Source organism: Panthera tigris, chromosome E3, assembly GCF_018350195.1.
Source record: "Panthera tigris isolate Pti1 chromosome E3, P.tigris_Pti1_mat1.1, whole genome shotgun sequence".
Classification (NCBI taxonomy): domain Eukaryota; kingdom Metazoa; phylum Chordata; class Mammalia; order Carnivora; family Felidae; genus Panthera; species Panthera tigris.
Window position 1 is genome coordinate 16,055,026 of NC_056675.1, and position 22,782 is coordinate 16,077,807.

Sequence of the window (22,782 nt, forward strand, 5' to 3'; positions counted from 1 at the left end):
GCATGCTGGGCTATGAGTGCTGAATGGCACACGTTTGTCCGTCATTTTCCTCTAGTCAGCTATTGGGAAACTTTGGTTCATCCAGCTTGATAGGATAGGATAACACTCAGCTTTCACTTGGCAAGAACCACAAATGCAGGAAAGGCCATGAAAGCACAGGATGGTGCTTGTGCTTAAGAGAATCTTGAGCTTAGGTGAAGTTTTGTAAAAGGAGAATTAAATTGTTAAAAACTCATCCCAATCTGTCCGGCCTTGATTGATGGAGACTGTCTCCTGGTCATTAAAGAGGTGTGTTCTTTTTTGGGATAGAGATCGATCATGAAGCTTGTTCATGGCTTCTTTCTGATCAGCAGCTTAGTTTTCTAAGAACCTTTACATTGGGACAGGAGTCCTTGGAGAGTGGAACTGAGTTTTGAGGCTACTACCAGGGTAATGTCCCATTTACAAATTAATAAATGGACCATCTGGCTTAAAAACCAAGGAGTTCTTTTAGAAAGAATCTTTCCCTAAGACCCTACCTATGTTGGGAACATGAAAGACTAGAGTTCCTTGACCTATAATATCGTTGGCCACATTCTGTACTGTGGAGACCTCATCAAGGTAGAGCACTGCCAAAGCACCAGCCCACTGTCTCTACGGGTCATAGTGTGAGTCTGTGGCTGTCATTTCCCCCAGGAGATGCTAGATTCCAGCTCTCCCTTATGTTTTGTATCCTTCACAGCTCCTGGCATAAGGCCTTGCAGCATGGCAGGTTGCTGAGTCAATGTTGATCTACTGCAGCTCTGACTTCAGATTCCATCAGGGCAGTTTTTGTTTCAGAAAGTAAACAGGAGAGAGTGGACCCAGCCTGGCACTGGCCAATTTAGCAGTTTAAAGGTAAAAGCTCTTCAAAATGTGGGCAATTCCTCTGATTTTCTGGGTCTGTCTTTGCTCCCAGGGCCCTTCAGATGAAATAAATTCACTTCTCCCAAGGAACTCTCAAAAACACACTCCCTACTGAGGGTGGATCTGTCTGTATTTCTAGGACTCATATCTGAAATCCTCCTTTAAATCCTTCCCCTCCCTAGGCTACCTCCCACCCATCTGCAGGGGTAGCAAACACGGATCTCAGTGGGGCAGACAGCCAGTTTGCATGAGGGAAGGAGGCCTGTTAACATGGGGGCTGGTGTGAATTGTGACAAACTGAAAGGCATTCATATTTGCAAGTTCTTAAAACTGTCCTGGTCAAATCAAATGCATGAACTGGAAGTCCAGTTCAGTCACCTATAGCCAATGTGGGACGTTTGATCCTCACCGTATGGTATAAACTGCTTAGGTGTGAACAAAAGGGCCTTTCCCAACCTGGCTTCCCACAGCTTGCCCTTCGAGTCCAGCCACTCCCACCTACGTCCCTACACTCTGCTTACGTGACATACTTTTATGCATGCCCTCCCTGGTCACCTTTGCATGTGCATTCTTTTTGTTCCCCAGCATTTATCAAACACCTAATGCAGCAGGCACTAAAATAGGTGCTGAGGAAACAAACGTGAACAAGAGTTTCTGACCTCATGGAGTTTACAGGGTCGTGAGAGACATATACATTAGATAATTACCAGCCTGTGATAAGGGATATGAGAGCAGTACAGGGTGTGACTGAAACGTACACAAAGAGCACCTTGCCAGATCAGGGAGAGCAGGTTTGGGAAGGCTTTTCAGAGGAGTAGATATTAGCTGCAGCTGAAGGGGAGCTGAAGAAGCAAGGATGAGGGTGAAAGGGTAAGGGAGGGTGTAGGGAGAGGGCTTCCTAGAAGCAGCAGCAGCACTTGTAAAGGTCCCTAAGGAAACTGACATTCCATGTGATTTGAGACTAAGGATGTGAGAAGGGTGGCATAAGATAAAACTGGGAAGGTGAGCAAAGTCCAGATCTTCCCAAGCTTTGTGGCCAAACAAAGGAGTTCAGATTTTGTCCTAAGGGCAATGGGCAGCCACCAACAGTTTTTAGTCAAAGACCGTTTGGACCCAAATTTGCCTTTTAGAAGAATCACTCTGGCTTCAGTGTGGAGGACAGGCTGACGTAGCAAGCCTGGAGGTAAAGAGGACAATTACAGGGTCATCATAATAAACCAGCCAGAGATGATGGTGGCCTGGCCTGAGGAACAACACTGGGGTGGAAAGCATGGACCAGACTTGGGAGACAGAAGTGACATACCTCAGAGATTGATTATGAGATTAGGAGGAGGTGTCAATGATGAACGTGGAGCGCCCTGATCTAGTCATCCTTTCAGCTTAATTCTCTCATTAGCCCTCATGGACCTTCCAGGCACCTTTCTACCTGCTGCCCCAGCACTCTGTCCCACTGCTAGTTTAGCACAGCGTATTGTTTAATGGTGACAGGTCGTTCGTCCTATTTCCTTGTTATGTTGGGCAGGGACCCTGTGTCAGTCAGGGTCAAATTAGGAGATGGAAGCCATACAGTAATTTTAACAGCTTAAGTTTAATGTGTAGAATTACACATTACACAAGAAATTTCAGTAAAGACAACTCTAAAGAATATAGGATCAGCAGATATAAGGTTCATTGACCACCTCTGAGGCTGGGGTAGAGCACTAGGCCTGAGAACCAGACCCAGTTGGAGAGGACGTGGCTGTGGAAATTGGATGGCACAGTTGCTTGGTGCTGTGCCAATGGTAGTTGCTGGAAATTTGCCCTCCAGAATTTGCTGGAAACCTACCTTCTGAGGTCCCAAAGAAAGCCATTTCATAGAAAGGTGTCTCACTGGAGGCACCCTCCTACAAAGACAACTAAAGGGTATTGCAGGGGAAAGCTGCTGGGTGCTGCTTACCACTATTACTACAGAAGCCAGGCTCTGGAAGAACTACATGAGCCGCAGAGTCGTGGCACTGGAAAAGCCTTCTGTGTTGCAGGAGCTGGGCACTGAGGAATCCATACATACTTCCGGAACCACTGAAACACACCAGACTAAGAAGGAAAACCCCTTCCTCATGCAATCGCTCTCCAGAGCCCACAGCTGACAAAGCTTAACATTGTGTCACCTGACAAAGGAAAAATTACTTTTTAAAAAAGTTTATTGGGGTGCCTGGGTGGTTCAGTCGATGAAGCGTCCGACTCTGGCTCAGGTCATGATCTTGAGGTTCATGAGTTTGAGCCCCGCATTGGGCTCTGTGTTGACAGCTCAGAGCCTGGAGCCTGCTTCAGATTCTGTGTCTCCCTCTCTGCCCCTTCCCCACTCACACTCCGTATCTTTCTCTCTCTCAAAAATAAGTAAACATTTTTTAGAAGTGTATTTAGTTATTTATTTTGAGAGAGAGAGAAAGAGAGAGAGAGAGAGAGAGAGAGAGAGAGAGGAGAGTAGGTGGGGGAAGGGCAGGGAGGGAGGTAGAGAGAGAATCCCAAGCAGGCTCTTGTGCAGTGCAGAGCCCAACGCAGGGCTCGATCCCATGAACCATGAGATCATGACTTGAGCCGAGATCAAAAATTGGATGTCTAACTAAGCCACCCAGGCGCCCTGGAAACATTACTTTTAAATGGCCCAGCTCTGTTTTTGCACAAGCAAGCAATGAAGAGTGAATTTGGAGCCAAGAGGCAATAAATTGGTAAAAGCAGCACAGACCCCTTCTTGTTTATCCTCGCTGCTGGAGTACCACAGGGGGCTAGAAGTCAACATGTCAAGAAAAGTTCAGAATGAAGAAATGTAAATTCAAGTTCTTTGTCTGTTTTTAAATTTTGTTGTTGTTGTTGATGAGTTTCATCAACTCATCAGATACATGATTTGCAAATATTTTCTCCCAGTTTTTTTTCATTCTCTTGAGAGTGTCCTTTGAAGTACAAAAGTTTTCAATTTTGATGAAGTTCCGTTTATCTATTTTTTCTTCTGTTGCTTGTGCTTTTAGGGTCATATCCAAGAAATCATTGCCAAATCCAACTTTTCTCCTATGTTTGCTTCTAAGAGTTTTATAAAGTCAGGTCTCATGTTTAGGTGTTTGATTTACTTTAATTTTTGTATGTAATGTAAGGTAAGGGGTCAACTTCATTCTTTTGCATGTGAATATCCTGTTTACTTAGCACCATCTGTTAAAAAGTACTTAACCATATATGCAAGGGCTTATTTCTAGGCTCTCCATTCTTTTCCATTGATCTATATGTCAGCCTTATTCCAGTACCACAGTTTTTTTAAAAAATTTTTAATGTTTATTTATTTTTGAGAGGACGAGAGACAGAGTGTGAGTGGGGGAGGGGAAGAAAGAGAGGGAGACACAGAATCTGAAGCAGACTCCGGCTCTACACTGTCAGCACAGAGCCCAACACGTGGCTTGAACTCATGAACTTTGAGATTGTGACCTGAGTTGTAATCGGACACTTAACTGACTGAGCCAACCAAGGGCCCCCCACAGTTTTTTTTTAAGTTTTGTTTATTTTGAGACAGAGAACAAGACAGTGCATGTGAGTGGGGGCAAGGGCAGAGAGAGAAGGAGAGAGAATCCTGAGTGCAAAGCCAGACGTGGGGCACAAACCCATGAACCATGAGATCATGACCTGAGCCAAAACCAAGAGTCTGATGCTTAACCCACTGAGCCACCCAGGCATACCACCATACTATTCTGATTACTTTAGCTTTGTAGTTTGTTTTGAAATAAGGGAGTGGGCCTCCAAATATTTTTTTTTTCAAGATTGTTTTGGCTATTCAAGATCCCTTCATATTCCATATGAATTCTAGGATGGGATTTTTCTACATCTGAAATAAAAATTATTATGTTGTGATGGGGATTGCATCAAATCTGGAGATCACTTTGGGTAGTGTGGAAATCTTAATTTTTCTATTTATTTACACCTTCCTTAATTTTCAGCAATGTTTTGTAGTTTTCAATGTACAATTCTTTTGACTTTTTGATCAGATTTGTTCCTAAGTATTTTATTCTTTTTGAGGCTATTGTAAATGGAATGTTCTCCATTTCCTTTTTAGAATGTTACCATTGCTGATGAAAAATGTGACTGATTTTTCAATGTTGATTTTTGTATCCTGGGATTTTGCTGAATTTATTAGTTATAGCGTTTGTGTGTGTGTGTCTGTGTGTGTGGGGGGTGGCTCTTTAGACTTTTCTACATATAAAATCATGTTATCAGCAAACAGGGATAATTTTGGGGTGCCTGGGTGGCTCAGTTGGTTAAGCATCCAACTTCGGCTCAGCTCATGATCTCCCAGTTCGTGGGTTCAAGTCCTGCACTGGGCTCTGTGCTGACAGCTCAGAGTCTGGAGCCTGCTTTGGATTCTATGTCTCCCTCTCTCTCTGCCCCTCCCCCATTCACACTCTGTCTCTCTCTCAAAAAATAAATAAATAAATAAATAAATAAATAAATAAATAAACAAACATACATTAAAAAAAAAGAATGTGTGGTTAATTTCAACATATTTGTGAATTTTCACATCTTCCTTCTGTTAATGATTTCTAGTATCATTCCATTGAAATCAGAAAAGAAATTATGTATGATTGCAAACTCTTTAAAGTTACTGGGGCAGCTAGGTAGCGTCTCACTTCAGCTAAGGTGATGATCTTGCGGTTTGTGGGTTCAAGCCCCACATCAGGCTCTGTGCTGACAGCTCAGAGCCTGGACCCTGCTTCGGATTCTGAGTCTTCCTCTCTCTGCCTCTCTCTCTCTCAGAAATAAAGAAATAAAATAAAATAAAATAAAATAAAATAAAATAAAATAAAATAAAATAAAATAAAATAATTAAGACTTGTTTTCTGGCTTAACATATAGTCTATCCCGGAGAACATTCCATGGGCACTTGAGAAAAATGTGTATTCTGCTTTTGTTGGTTCAACTGTTCTATGCATGTCTGTTAGGTTTAATTGGTTTATAGTGTTGTTCAAGTCTTCTATTTTATTACTGATCTTTTGTCTGATTGTTCTATCTATTATTGCAAGTGGTCACTGATATGTTCAACTATTGTAGAGCTGTTTATTTCTCCCTTCAATTCTTTCAATGTTTGTTTCATATACTTTGGATTTCTGGTATTTTGTACATGTATGTTTATAATTATGGTATCTTCTTGCGAAGTTATCATCAATATAATGCCCTTCTTTGTCACTTGCAACAATTATTGACATAAGGTCTGTTTTGTCTCATATTAGTTTAGCTACCTTAGCTCTCTTCTTCTGGTTACCCTACGTGAAATCTCTTTTCCATTCTTTCATTTTCAACCTATTTGCGTCAGATCTGAAATGAATGTCTTGGGCTTTTCCTCCTGCTCCTCCAACCCCAGTGCCACTCCGGCTGTACCACGCTGGCTCAGAGCTCTCTGCTCCTGTTGAACTAGCACCACTGTTGTCTCTCTCCAGCTGCAGACATCATTATCTACCAGGACTTCATCAGCCATGATGAGATATTCTCCAACAACTACAAAATCCAGATCATGGACAGGCTATGCCTGGAAGTGGAGGGATCAGTAGGACAGAGGGTAACACTGATGACTGGTTCATTGGTGGAAATGCCTCTGATGAAGGCCCCAAAGGTGAAGGTACCAAAAGGACATTAACCACTGGTGTTGATGTTGTCATGAACCATCACTTGCAGGAAACCAGATTCACAAAAGAAGCATATAAGAAGTACATAAAAGATTACATGAAGTCAATCAACGGCAAACTTGAAGAACAGAGGCCAGAAAGACTAACAACTTTTATGAGAGGGACTGCAAAACAAATCAAGCACACCCTTGCTAATTTCAAAAACTACCAGTTCTTTATTGGTGAAAACATGAATCTAGATGGCATGGTTGCTCTGTTGGACTATTGTGAGAATAGTGTGACCTCATACCTGATTTTTTTAAATGATGGTTTAGAAATGGAAAAATGTTGGGGCACCTGAGTGGCTCAGTTGGTTGAGCGTCTGACTTCAGCTCAGGTCATGATCTTCTGGTCTGTGAGTTCGAGCCCCACATCAGGCTCTGTGCTGACAGCTCAGAGCCTGGAGTCTGCTTTGGATTCTGTGTCTCCCGCTCTCTGCTCCTGCCCTGCTCATGCTCTGTCTCTCTCTCTGTCTCAAAAATAAATAAACATTAAAATTAAAAAAAAAAAAAAAGAAATGGAAAAATGTTAACAAATCTGGCTATGACTTTGGATATATCACCTGTTGTCATAACTGGCTTCTGCTTTTCATCCACACAAACCAGGACTTAGACGAATAGGATTGATGTCATCTTGAGCACTTCAATAATTTTGACTTCAATTTATTTGGAGCAGAGGCATTGTTTTCAAGAAAAAAAAAAACATGTCATGTAGGTTATCTAAAAATAAAATGCATTTAGGTGTGCCTGGGTGGCTCAGTCAGTTAAGGGTCCAACTTTGGCTCAGGTCATGATCTCCAGTCTGTGAGTTTTAGCCCCACATCAGACTCTGTGCTGACAGCTCAGATCCTGGAGCCTGCTTCGGACTCTGTGTCTCCCTCTCTCACAGCCCGTCCTCCATTCTCTCTCTCTCTCTCTCTCTCTCAAAAATAAACATTTAAATTTTTTTTAAATAAAATAAAATGCATAAAAACTCAAATGTAAAATAAGTATCTTGGGGTGCCTGGCTAGCTCAGCTGTTGGAGCACGTGACTCTTGATGTTAGAGTCCTGAGCTCAAGCCCCACATTGAGTGTAGAGATCACTTTAAGTATTTTTAAATTTTATTTATTTATTTTGAAAGACAGAGAGAGTGTGAGCAGGGGAGGGGCAGAGAGAGAGAGAGAGAGAGAGAAAGTAAGAGAATCCCAAGTAGACTCTGAACTGCCAGCAAGGAGCCCAACCCAGGGCTCAAACTCATGAGAATCAGATGCTTAACTGACTGAGCCACCCAGGTACCCTGGGATTACTTTATTTTTTTTAATGTTTATTTATTTTTGAGAGAGAGAGAGACAGAGCTTTTTTTCATCTGGGAATGTGTTATTTACGCCCTCATTTTTGCTGGATGTAGAGTTCTCAGTTGACAGCTTTTTCTTGTAGCACTTTAAATATATAAATCCACTCCCTTTAGACCTCCAAAGTTCTTACTAAGAAATTGGCTGCAAATTTTATTGAGCATCTCTTGCACATGATGAATCATTTTTCTCTTGCTGCTTTCAAGATTCCTTGTCTTTTCTTTTGACAGTTTGATTTTAATGTGTTTTGCTGTAGTCTCTTGGGTTTAATCCTATTTGGAATCCTTGAGTTTCTTGGACTTGTAGATCCATGTATTTCCTCAAATTTGTGAAGTCCTTCGTCATTATTTCTTCAAATAATCTCTGCCTCTTTCTTCCTCATTTCTCCTTCTGGAATATCCATAAAGCATATATTGATCTGTTTGATGATGCCCCATATGTTTCTTCATCTCTGTTCACTTTTCTTCATTTTTCTCCTCAGATTGGATAATTTCATGTCCTATCATCAAGTTCACTGATTCTTTCTCTGCCTGGCCATATCTGCTATTGAGCCCCCTCTAATTTATTTTTAAATTGTTATTGTAATTTTTTTTAGCTCAGGATATTTTTTGGTTCCTTTTTATAATTTCTACCTCTTTGTTGATATTCTCATTTTGTTCACATAAAATATTCATGATTTCCTTTAGTTCTTTGTGTTTCTATTTAGCTCTTTCAGTGTACTTTTTAAATGTTTATTTATTTTGAAAGAAAGAGAGTGGTTGAGGGGCAGAGAGAGAGGGAGAGAGAATCTGAAGGAGGCTCCACACTAAATATTTATACATAATATATTTATTGTTTAAATATAAATTATTAAATATTAAATATTATTATTTATTTTTGTATAAACGACAGCACAGAGCCCGATGCAGGGCTTGATCTCATGAACTGTGAGATAATGACCTGAGCTGAGATCAAGAGTCAGATGCTTAACCAACTGAGCCACCCAGGCGTCCCTTTCAGTGTACTTAAAGATAACTTTTAAAAAGTCTTTGTCTAGTAAGTCTGATGCCTGTGCCTTTTCAGGGATGGTTTCTGCCAATTTATTTTCTTTTTTTAAGTGGGTCATATTTTCCTATTTCTTTGTATGTCTAGTAATTTTGTTGATGTTGAAAATTGGGCATTTGAAAGAATCCATCTATCCTAGTCTTTGCAGACTGGTTTTGTACTAGAGCATTATTTCAGTAGTTATCTGGCTCTTTTCTAGGCCTTGAGATCAGCTCCAGATGAAAGCTCAAGATCTTCTCATGTCTCTTCTGAGTATGTGTCTTCCCTCGGCTTGTGTGGCTTTACTAATTTCCTCATATACATAGCTACTTCTGAACGTCTTAATTTTCCAGTCTCATCCAGCTACTCTTTGGGGCTCTAGATGGTCTGTTGGATATCTCCACCTGTAATCTCTTCCCTCAGGCACCTGTGGGTATATAGTTCCTCTGCAGCTTTCCTGAGCAGGGCCTACCACTTTTCCACCTGAGCTTTGGAGTAGACAAAACAGATATCACTCTTTAGGCCCCCAGACAGGTTATAATGTTACAATTAAGTTCTATTCTGCTCTTCTCTCTCTGGTTTGAATCAGGGAATTGAGGGCTGAGCTGTTGCCTCCTTCAGACCAAGATTGTTGCTGTGCATGAAACGTGTAGGGCACAGCAAGTAAAAACAGTACATGGCACAAAAACAGACACTCAGATCAATGGAACAGAATAGAGAACCCAGAAATGGACCCACAAATGTATGGCCAACTAATCTTTGACAAAGCAGGAAAGAACATCCAATGGAATAAAGACAGTCTTTTCAGCAAGTGGTGCTGGGAAAACTGGACAGTGACAGGCAGAAAAATGAACCTGGCCACTTTCTTACACCATACACAAAAATAAACTCAAAATGGGTGAAAGACCTAAATGTAAGACAGGAAGCCATCAAAATCTTCGAGGAGAAAGCAGGCAAAAACCTCTTTGATCTTGGCTGCAGCAACTTCTTACTCAACACATCTCCAGAGGCAAGGGAAACAAAAGCAAAACTGAACTACTGGGACCTCATCAAAATAAAAAGCTTCTCCACAGCGAAGGAAACAATGAGCAAAACTAAAAGGCAACTGACAGAATGGGAGAAGATATTTGCAAACGACATATCAGATAAAGGGTTAGTATCCAAAATCTACAAAGAACTTATCAAACTCAACACCCAAAAAACAAATAACCCAGTGAAGGAATAGGCAAAAGACTTAAATGGACACTTCTCCAAAGAAGACATCCAGATGGCCAAGCAACACATGAAAAAATGCTCCACATCACTCATCATCAGGGAAATTTAAATCAAAACCACAATGAGATACCACCTCACACCTGTCAGAATAGCTAAAATTAACAACTCAGGCAACAACAGATGTTGGCGAGGATGTGGAGAAAGAGGATCTCTTTTGCACTGCTGGTGGCAATGCAAACTGGTGCAGCCACTCTGGAAACTGGTATGGAGGTTTCTCAATAAATTAAAAATAGAACTACCCTACAAACCAGCAATGGCACTATTAGGTATTTATCCAAGGGATACAAGAATGCTGTTTCAAAGGGGCACATGCACCCCAATGTTCATAGCAACACTATCAACTATAGTCAAAGTATGGAAAGAGTCCAAATGTCCATCAATGGATGAATGGATAAAGAAGATGTGGTATACATACATACATACATACATACATACACACACACAATGGAGTATTACTCGGCAATCAAAAAGAATGAAATCTTGCCACTTGCAGCTACGTGGATGGAACTAGAGGGTATTATGCTAAGCGAAATTAGTCAGAGAAAGAAAAATATCATGACTTCACTCACATGAGGACTTTAAGACACAGAACAGATGAACACAAGGGAAGGGAAGCAAAAATAATATAAAAACAGGGAGGGGGACAAAAGAGAAGAGACTCATAAATATGGAGAACAAACAGAGGGTTGCTGGAAGGGTTGTGGGAGGGAGGATGGGCTAAATGGGTAAGGGCATTAAGGAATCTACTCCTGAAATCATTGTTGCACTATATGCTACATAACTTGGATGTAAATTTAAAAAATAAATAAAATATAAAAGTAAACAGTACAGGGGCGCCTGGGTGGCTCAGTTGGTTGAAGCGTCCGACTTTGGCTCAGGTCATGATCTCGCAGTCTGTGGGTTCAAGCCCCGCGTCAGGCTCTGTGCTGACGGCTTGGAGCCTGGAGCCTGTTTCAGATTCTGTGTCTCCCTCTCTCTCTGACCCTCCCCCGTTCATGCTCTGTCTCTCTCTCTCTCTCAAAAAAATAAATAAACGTTAGAAAATTTTTTAAAAAAACCAAAAAGGTAAACAGTACAAAATTTCCTACTGTTTTGAATATGGCTTTTTCTTGACTGGGTATTTAATTGGTTACCGTAGATATTTGACTATTTACCAGAAATCCTATAGTATTATTTTAGCCACTTTCTGGATTTTTTGTATTTTTTAAAAATATCTTGTGCGGGGACAAGATTTTGGAGCCTCCTAGTTCACTATTTTGCTCAAGTGACTTTTGCTGACTTCATTTTGCTCTTTCCTCCAATACCACTTCCTCAGAAAGAACTTCTGTGTCTAAAATGTCTCATTCAGGAGGTTTGGGGAGAGATGCACACCTGGCAAGGCCACGGAAGCTCTGCACACTTCCTGACCCCTGGCCCTCTGCATCTCCTCATCTGTCTGTTCCTGAGTTATATCTTGTTACAATCAACCAGTGATGTAGACCTAGCCTAGGATCCCATGTTACATGCTTGTCATGGCTGCTTATTTTCCTCCTGTGTGGGGAAGGTCCTACATCTTTCCTGATCTTCTGTGTCCTGAATACTTGTGAAGAATAATGATTTCCCAATTCTGGACAGTTCACATGAATGGAATCATTCTCTCTGTGGCCTTCTGTACCACTTTAACTCAGTGTATGTTTTCAACGTAGTGTGTATCAAAACTTGTTTCATCTTGCATTCAAACAATATTCTGTCATATGGATAGAACACACTGTTTATCCACTTATCCATTGATGGACATGTGGACTGCCCTGCCTTTTTGCTACTGTCAATGCTTCTCTTAACAAGAAGATCAAAACATATGTAGGAATTAGGTTCCTTTATTTGATTTTTAAAAATTTATTTTTATTTCATTCCATTACTATTTTTTTCTTCCTCCCAAATGACAAGACAGAGGAATTCATCTCAAAATAAAGACCAGGAAGAAATGAAAGTGAGGGATTTAGTCAATGCAGACATAAGTAAGATGTCTGAATTAGAATTTAAAACAATGATTATAAGGATACTAGCTGGCCTTGAAAAAAAGCATAGAAGACGCCAGAGCATCCATTTTACACAGAGAAAAGAACGAAAATCTAGTCAGGCTGAAATTAAAAATACTATAACCAAGATGCAAACCCAAATGAAGGCCATGAAAACTAGGATGGATGAGGCAGCGAATTAGTGATATAGAAGATGAAATTATGAAAAACAATGAAGCTGAAAAGAAGAGAGAAACAGAGGTGAGGGATCATGAAGGCAGACTTAGGTAATTCAGCAATTTATTAAAATGTAGTAACATTCATATCATAGAAGTCCAAGAAGATGAAGTGAGAGAAAAAGGGGCAGAAGGTTTATGAGCAGATTATAGCTGAAGATGTCCCTAATCTGGGGAAAATCCAAGAAGCACAGAGAATTCCCATTAAATTCAACAAAAGCCAGCCATCACCAAGACATATCAAAGTCAAATTTACAAAATACACAGACAAGGAAAGAATCCTGGAAGCAACAAGGGAAAAAAAGTCATTAACCTACAAGGGAAGGCAGATCATGTTCTCAGCAGATCTGTCCAAAGAAACTGGCAGGCCAGTTGGACACCAGAGTGTCCAAATATATTCAGAGTGTCCAAATATTCAGTGTGTTGAATGGAAAAAAATATGTAGCCACGAATACTCTACCCAGCAAGACTTCTTTCAAAATAGAAGGAGAGATAAGGAGTTTCCCAGACAAACAAAAACTAAGGGAGTTTGTGACCACTAGCCCAGCCCTACAAGAAATCTTAAGGGAGACACTTTGAGTGGTGAGAAAAAAAAAAAAAAAAAGACCCAAAGCAACAAAGACTAGAAAGGACCAGAAAGCATCATTAGAAACACCAAATCTACAGGTAACACAATGGCACTGTATTCATATCTTTCAATAATTATTCTGAATGTAAATGGACTAAATGCTCCAGTCAAAAGACACAGGGTATCAGAATGGATTAAAAAAAAAAACAACAACACAAGATCGATCTATATACTGCCTACCAGACACTCATTTTATTTTTTCAAAAATATTTATTTATATTTGAGAGAGCACGAGCCCAGGAAGGGCAGAAAGAAAGAGGGAGACAGAGAATCCGAAGCAGGCTCCAGGTTCCGAGTGGTCAGTGCAGAGCCTGACATGGGGCTCGAACCCGTAAACTGTGAGATCATGACCTGAGCTGAAGTTGAATGCTTAACCAACTGAGCCACCCAAGCACCCCAGGAGACTCATTTTAGACCTAAAGGCACCTGCAGATTGAAAGTGAGGGGATGGAGAAACATCTATCATGATAATGGATGTCAAAAGAAAGCCAGAGTAGCCATATTTATATCAGACAAACTAGATTTTAAAACAAAGTCTGTAACAAGAGATGAAGAAGGGCATTATTACATCATAATTAAGGGGTTTATCCTTCAAGAAAATCTAACAATTATAAATATTTATGCCCCCAACTTGGAAAACGCAAATATATAAATCAATTAATCGTATAAAGAAACTCATTGAGAACAATACAATAATAGTAGGGGACTTTAATACCCACTTATAGCAATAGATCACCTAAGCTGAAAATCAACAAGGACACAATGACTCTGAAGGATACACTAGACTGGATGGACTTAACAGATATATTCAGAACATTTCATCCTAAAGTAGCAGAATAAACATTCTCTTTGAGTGCATGTGGAACATTCCCCAGAATAGATCACATACTGAGTCACAAATCAGCCCTCAACAAGTACAAAACTATCAAGATCATACCATGCATAGTTTCAGGCCATAACACTATGAACTTGAAGTTGCCACAAGAAAAAAAAAAAATTGGAAAGCCCTCAAATACATGGAGGTTAAAGAACACCCTAGTAAAAAATGAATGGGTTAACCAGGAAATTAAAGAATAAAAAAGTATGGAAGCAAGTGAAAATGAAAACACAACAGTCCAAACCCTTTGGGATGCAACAAAGGCAGTCCTAAGAGGAAAGTATATTGCAATTCAGCCCTACCTCAAGAAGCAAGAAAGGTCCCAAGTATACACCACCTAAACTTACACCTAAAGGAGCTAGAAAAGGAAGGGCAAATAAAGCCTATAGCCAGCAGAAAAAGGGAAATAATAATGATTAGAACAGAAATAAATGACATAGAAACAAACAAATGAACAAACAAAAACAGTAGACCAGATCAATGAAACTAAGAGCTAGTTCTTTGGAAGAATTAACAAAACTGATAAACCCCTAGCCAAACTTATCAAAAAGAACAGAGAAAGGACCCAAATAGATAAAATCATGAATGAAAGAGGAGCGATCACAACCAACACCACAGAACTACAAACAATTATTAGAGAATACTATGAAAAATTATATGCCAGCAAACTGGACAATCTAGAAAAAATGGACAAATTCCTAGAAACTCACAAATGACCAAAATGGACACAGGCAGAAATAAAAAAACTGAACACACTCATCCATAAATAGCAAAAAAACTGAATCAGTAATCAAAAATCTCCCAACAAACAACAGTCCTGGCCCAGATGACTTCCCAGGGGAATTCTACCAGACATTTAACAAAGAGTTAATACCTATTTTTCTCAAATAGTTCAAAAAAAAAAATAGAAATAGAAGGCAAACTTCCAAACTCATTCTATGGAACCAGCATTACCTTGATTTCAAAACCAGTAAAAGACACCACTAAAAAGGAGAGTTACAGGCTAATATCCCTAATGAACATGGGTGCAAAAATTCTCAGCAAGACATTAGCAAATTGAATTCAACAGTACTTTAAAAGAATTAATCATTGGGGTGCCTGGGTGGCTCAGTCGGTTAAGCATCTGACTCTTGATATCAGCTCAGGTCACAATCGCACTGTTTGGGAGTTCAAGTCCCGCACTGGGCTCTGCACTGATAGTGGGGAGCCAGATTGGGATTCTCTCTCTCCTTCTCTTTCTGCCCCCTCCTGCTCACTCACACATACACACTCTCTCTCTCCCTCAAAATAAATAAACTTAAAAAAAAAATTATTCACCATGACCAAGTGGGATTTATTCCTGGGCTGCAGGGCTGGTTCCATATTCATAAATCAATCAACATTATACACCACATTAAAAAGGATAAGAACCATATGATCCTGTCAACAAATGCAGAAAAAGCATTTGACAAAATACAGCATCCATTCTTTTTTTTTTTTTTTTTTTTTTTTTTTTGAGAGAGAGACATGAACAAAGAAGGGGCAGAGAGAGGGAGGGAGAGAATCCCAAGCAGTCTCCACATTGTCAGCACAAATGCAGGGCTCAAATTCATAAACCATGAGATCATGACTTGAACCAAAACCAAGAGTTGGATGCTTAATTGACTGAGCCACCCAGGTGCCCCCAGCATCCATTCTTGAGGAAAAACACTCAACAGAGTAGGGATATATGGAACATACCTCACGTCACAAAGGCCATATACGAAAGACCCACAGCTAATATCATCCTCAATGGGGAAAAACAGAGAGCCTTTCCCCTATGGTCAGGAACAAGACAAGGATATCTACTCTCACCATTACTATTTAACATAGTACTGGAAGTCTCAGCCTCAGCAATAAGACAACAACAACAAAAAGGCATCCAAACTGGCAAGAAATAAGTAAACTTTCACTATTTGCAGATGACATGATATTATATGTAGAAAACCCAAGAGTCCATCAAAAATTTGCTAGAATGAATACATGAATTCAATGAAGTTTCAGGATATAAAATCAATGTGCAGAAATCTCGTTGTATTTCTATATACAAATAACAAAGCAGTAGAAAAAGAAATCAAGCAATCGATCTCATTGCAATTGCATCAAAAACTGTAAGATACCTAGGAATAAACCTAACTAGGTTTAAAGGTAAAAGATCTATACTCTGGAAACTACAGAAATGTTATGAAAGAAATTGAAGATGACACAAAGAAAGGGAAAGACATTCCATGCTCATGGATTGGAAGAACAAACATTGTTAAAATGTCTATACTACCAAAGCAATCTACACGTTTAATGCAATCCATATCAAAATACCACCAGCATTTTTTTTGCAGAGCTAGAACAACCAATCCTAAAATTTTTATGAAAACACAAAAGACCCTGAATAGCCAAAACAATCTTGGAAAAGAAAATCAAAACTAGAGACATCATAATTCCAGATTTCAAGCTATAGTACAAAGCTGTAGTCATTAAGACAGTATGCTATTGGCACAAAAACAGACAGATCAATGGAACAGAATAGAAAACCCAGAAATGAACCACTATATGGTCAACTAATCTTCAACCAAGCAGAAAAGAATATCCAATTGAAAAAAGATAGTCTCTTCAACAAATGATGTTGGGAAAACTGGACAACCACATGCAGAAAAATGAAACTAGACCACTTTCTTACACCATACACAAAAATAAATTCAAAATGGATGCAAGACCTAAATGTGAGACAGAAAACCATCAAAGTCATAGAGGAGAATACAGGCAGCAACCTCTTTGATCCCAGACAGAGCAACTTCTTACTAGGCACATCGCCAAAAGCAAGGGAAACAAAAGAAAACATGAACCAATGGGACTTCTTCAAGATAAAAAGCTTCTGCACAGCAAAGGAAACAATCAATAAAACTAAAAGGCAGTCTACAGAATGGGAGAAGATATTTTCAAACGACATACCTGAGAAAGGTTAGTATCCAAAATCTATAAAGAACTTATCAAACTCAACACCCAAAAAACAAATAACCCAGTTAAGAAATGGGCAGAAGACATGACTAGACACTTTTGTAAAGAAGACTTCCAGATGGCCAACAGACACATGAAAAGACGCTCAACATCACTCATCATCAGGGAAATACAAATCAAAATCACAATGAGATACCACCTCACATCTGTCAGAATAGCTAAAATTAACAACCCAAGAAACAACAGGTGTTGGCAAGGATGCAGAAAAAGGGGAACCCTTTTGCATTGCTGATCAAAATGCAAACTGGTGCAGTCATTCTGGAGAACAGTATGGAGGTTCCTCAAAAAATTAAAAATAGGACTACCTTACAATCTAGTAATTACACTATTAGGTATTTACCCAAAGGATATAAAAATACAGATTCAAAGAGGTACATGCACCCCAATGTCCATAACGGCATTATCAATAATAGCCAAATTATGGAGAGAGCCCAAGTGTCCATTAACTGATGGATGGACAAAGATGTGATACACACACACACACACACACACACACACACACACACTGGAATATTACTCGGCCATCAGAAAAATGAAATCTTGCCATTTGCCATGACGTGGATGGAGCTAGAATGTATTACGCTAAGTGATATAAGTCAACCAGAGAAAGACAAATACCATATGATTTCACTCATATGTGTAATTTAAGACACAAAATGGATGAATATAAGGGAAGGTGGGGGAGACAAGAGAGGGAAACAAACCACAAGAGACTCTTGACAGACAGTGCACATGAGTGAGGGGCAGAGAGAGAGGGAGACAGAGAATCCAAAGCAGGCTCCGCACTGTCAGCATGGAGCCCAACATGGGACTTGAACTCATGAAACTGCGAGATTATGATGTAAGCCAAAACCAAGAGTTAAATGCTTAACCGATTGAACCACCCAGGCACCCCATATCAATAAGAGACTCTTACTGATAGAGAACAAACTACAGGTTGATGGAGGAAGGGTGAGCAGTGGGCTAAATGGGTAATGGGCATTAAAGAGGGCACTTGTTGGGATGAGCACTGGGTGTTGTATAAGAGATGAATCACTGAATTCTACTCCTGAAACCAATATTGCACTGTATGTTAACTAAAATTTAAATTAAAAAAAGGAAAAAAACCCAATAAAATGTCACATTCATGACATTTTCATGCTTCATATTTCTTAATTGCACTTATCACTGAGAGATCATATATTACATATTTTTTATTTATCTGCCTTTTCTAGAATATAAACTGCAGAGGAGCAAGGAACTTTATCCTGAAAGTCTGAAATGATACCTGGCACATGGTACATGTAAATATATTTTGAATGAATAAATGAGGCTTAAATTATTATTCAAATTTTGCTCACTTTCATTAATAGTTTTTAATGGTCTTGGTTGTTTACACATCCATATTTATTTATTTGCTTAACAGGCATTTATTTTATTTTATTTTTAAATGTTTTATTTATTTTTGGGAGAGAGAGAAAGAGTGTGAGCAGGGGAGGGGCAGAAAGAGAGGGGGACAGAAGATCCTAAGCAGGCTCTTCGTGGCAGCTGAGAGCCAATGCAGGGCTTGAACCCACGAGCCGTGAGATCATGACCTGATCTGAAGTCAGACACTTAACCAACTGAGCACCTAGGTGCCCCTATCAGGCATTTATTTTATACTGACCGTGAGCTGGAGATGGGGGTGGGGAAAATGTGTTTCTAATCTTAAAGAGGAGTTAGACAAATGCACAAGTAATACAAAGGCATGAATAAGTGGGAAAGGGCAAGAAATGTTGAATATAAGGCATAGCCAGGTCTGAGTTTGTGATGAGTTTCACTTAAGTCTTATCAGAAGGATCTCAGAGACCTGGAGCAAGCCCTGCTATGGCCCAAATGCAGAAACAGAGAGTCATTCCACCATAGGCCTTGAGGAAGTGACTTAGGACTTGGCTGAATCTCCATTTCTCCTTCCATCTTATGAGGTACTTTCAATAATTCATTAGAAAGTAACGAGATAGAGTTTTATAAACTCTATAAACTCTTGTTATGCTAACAAGAGGGATTTAAGTCTGCTCCTGAAACATGATTGTTAGTTGTTTATCCCCTGGGTCTGAAGTCAAACCACTAAACAAGATACAAAGTTCACTTTAAAATCTTACTGCAATGATATCATCAGAATTAATTCAGAGTCCTGCGACAAGACAGCAAGACAGATGGTGGCACCAGCTTTTAAATATCATCTCAGAAGCTAGGAAGGCAGGGATGTTTAGCAACCTGTGAACTGACAAACAAAGAATTCATATAAAGAGGCACAGTAAAATGAAAGAAACAATTACTTAGGGGTCTGAAGATCTCACCCTTAGTCTGGTTCTGCTTTTTACTAGTTATATAACCTTGGGGAAGTTGTTAAACTGTTTCCTCATCTGGAAAATTGGGACAGTAATAGCTCACACTGTTCTTATAAAGATCAAAAATATAATACACGGTTTTAAGGTTATTGTCTCTAGAGTGAAATATACCACAAAAGACTCTTAACTATAGAGGGTTGATGGAGGGAGATAGGTGGGGGGCGGGCTAAATGGGTGAAGGGTGTTAAGGAGGGCACTTGCTGAGATGAGCATCTGGTGTTGCATGTAAGTGATCAATCACTGAATTCTACTCATGAAACTTAAAAAAAAAGTCTCTAAATCCATTCTCTACACTAAAAAGATCAAGGACTCCTTGGAGAAATGGTTGATTCCAGGTCTGGGGCATAGAGTGTACATGATGAGCCTGGATGGACATCTTGGTTTACCAGAAAACAAGGGCATTCTCCATGACCACTAGGTTAATGCCAAAAGAACACAGGAATCACAGGAAGGAGCTCCCACTGGCCAAAGGTGGAACAATTTGAGAAATAAAAAATAATAAAAATGAAGTTGATCAAACACATTGACTGTGTTTTTATAAGATTCATGAGTTTGGGGCACCTGGGTGGCTCAGTCGGTTAAGCGTCCAACCTCAGCTCAGGTCATGATCTCACCATGGCTTGCGGGTTTGAGCCCCACATTGGGCTCTGTGCTAACAGCTCAAAGCCTGGAGCCTGCTTCAGATTTTGTGTCTCCCTCTCTCTGCCCCTCCCCCACTCACAGTGTGTGTGTGTGTGTGTGTGTGTGTGTGTGTGTGTTCCTCAAAAGTAAATAAACATTTTAAAAAAAAGATTCATGAGTTTATTCTCAAGAGAAAAAAAACATAGAGTCCATTAGCATCCTGAAAATCCATCTTTAAAAGGGAATTATGGGTACCTGTCTGGCTCAGTTGGAAGAGCATGTGACTCTTTAATCTTGGGGTCATGGGTTTGAGCCCCACAATGAGTGTAGAGATTAATTAAATAAATAAATAAACTTTTAAAAAAATAAAAGAGAATTAAACATTTGTCTTGCCTTTCTTGTCAAAATATATTTCAGGGTAACCAAATAGCCTAAGTCCATGAGAGAAAGACATCTAGCAAATAAATGTGGAAGAAATGATTGAATTATAAAATTATCATCTCATAGCCCCTAGTGAAATAATCGCAAATGAACATAATAGCAAACAAAGTAATGAACTATGGATGAAATCATTGGATAAAAGTTTATGTGGAACTTCACAATTTCAGGGAAAGGCTGTTACCATATGAGCCCATTGATCAGTCACAGCATCACTAAAGTTGGGACAATGAACTATTGTGGATCTCCTGTTGTGATACCAACACACATTACTTCCTAGGACCTTTTTCTTGCCCCCCAAATGGAATCTGAATATAAACAAACCTCTAGATTCAACCTCAATTTACAGGAAATATGGAAGAGAGAGGAACAAGTTAAATGACACCACAAAGAAGCAGACACATCCACAAAGTGGGACATTTTACAGGATAACTAACCCAAATTCTTCAACAAGTCAATGTCAGGGGAAAATGAAAAGGACAGGAAGACTGCCCTAGAATACGAGACTTCCAAGCAAACTTCATGTATAGATTTTGTATGTATTCTGAGGTCTTTTAGACAATCAGAGTAATTTGATTCTGGACTGTGTATTAGATAAAAACAGGACCAGTTGATTTTGTCAGGTGTGAAAATAACACTGAAGTTTATGTAAGAAAGGAGTCTAGTTTTTTAGAGCTGTATACTGAGAAATATAGGAGTAAAATGACATAAGATCTGCAGCAGAGGAAAACAAAGGGATATATAAAGCAAATATGACAAGTGGCACCTGGGTGGCTTGGTCAGTTAAGCGTCTGACTCTTGATTTTGGCTCAGGTCATGATCTCAAGATTGGTGAGTTCAAGTCTGCAGCGGGCTCTCACTGACCGAATGGAGCTGGCTTCGGATTCTCTCTCTTCCTCTCTGTCTCTCAAAATAAATAAACTTTTTTAAAAATGTGACAGGTCTTGACAATTGTTCAATCCGTGTGATGGGATATGGGAGTCCACTGTTCTATTCTTTGCACTTTTAAGAATATCTTAGTATTTTCGTAACACAAAATCTAAAGAGTTTTTTTTAAGATCATGTATGGGGGAGTAGTAAAAGGATAAATATTTGTTTCTTTCCCAACAGCAAATGTAAGACACGTGGGTGGAAGAGAAAAATCCCCTCGGTGTTTTATTAAAAACACTCTCCTGGGACTTGTTCATTTAAAGAACCACCAAAGTTGCCCTGAGAGCGTGGTATGTAGGCCACGCCCCACCAGGGATACGACTTCAGAGTGCGGAAGAAAAAATTCAAATGGGCAACAAACAGCAAGATCAAATATCTGGGAAGCACCCCCCCCCCAACTTTTTTTTTAAAGTAGGGTATTATTTTGATCTATTAAAAAGAAAATCCCCCAGGGGATAGCTGCAATTTTTGTGGGAAGACAATTATCTGGGCTACTTAAAGGCGTTTTTCGCAACAACTCCCTGAGAGAAGCTTTTAGAGACACACTAATTAGGTAATTAGACCTGGGAGTCTCCCCGGAGTGTAATGACTCCCGCTCCGCGGTGCAGCGGCGCCCCTCCGCTAAGAGGCCGACGTGGCCTTTTCCGGTGCAGTAACCCTGACGGATTCCTCTCTCCTTCGCCCCTCTCCTGGAGAACCCTTCCCCGCCCAGGGGATCCCAGCGCAACGCGCACTGACTGGCCGGACCCTCGGCTCGCGCTGAATACCCTGCACCGCCACTCCCTACTCCCGGCTCTCACCCCAAATTGCCGGCGCGAGGTTACCTCGTGTATTGTAGCCTAACTGCGGCACTTGAGTAACCGCGGATAATCCGAAATCGCGCGCAGTTCCGGGTCTTATAGCAGGCAGCGTGCCTTTTGCTTTATAATCCCTCGCTTAAAGCAATGAATTCACACTCCTTATCAAAAACGGGTACGGTGGAAAAGAAAAACAGCTAATGTATATATGGCCCTTCAAGCCATAAATACTTTCAACATTTTGATGAGTTTCCTTTCAATCTTTTATATAGACAGATCTTTAAAAAATACGCTACTGGGATACCAGAGATATTTCTTCAAAAGTGAATCTTTCACTTTACATTATTACTGAGCACTTTCTGATCTCATCAAACAACCTAACAAAATGTTTACTGCTGATGAAAGTCCTCGGGAAGAACACACATTTTCTTTAAATAGTCCCTTGTTGACACTTGTAGTTTCTCATTCTTGACCGACATAAAATGTTCGGTCGGATTTTGCCAAATGCCCCTCTCGCGGGGGCGGCGCACAGGCCCGGATAGACGAAGTGGTCACTGTGGCGGGGGCTGGAAAGCAGAGGGCCACGCGCGACCACTTCCCGGCTCTGTTAGGTCATCAATAAGCTCCGCCCCCGCAGGCACAGCCAATCGAAACGCGGGGCGGGGT

At 40.1% G+C, this 22,782-nt stretch overlaps 1 pseudogene; it reads left to right on the forward strand.

Annotated features, from left to right (window-relative positions):
* Positions 1-1,237: 1,237 nt before the first annotated feature.
* LOC102970113 lies at positions 1,238-6,846 on the forward strand (annotated as a pseudogene).
* Positions 6,847-22,782: the final 15,936 nt, after the last annotated feature.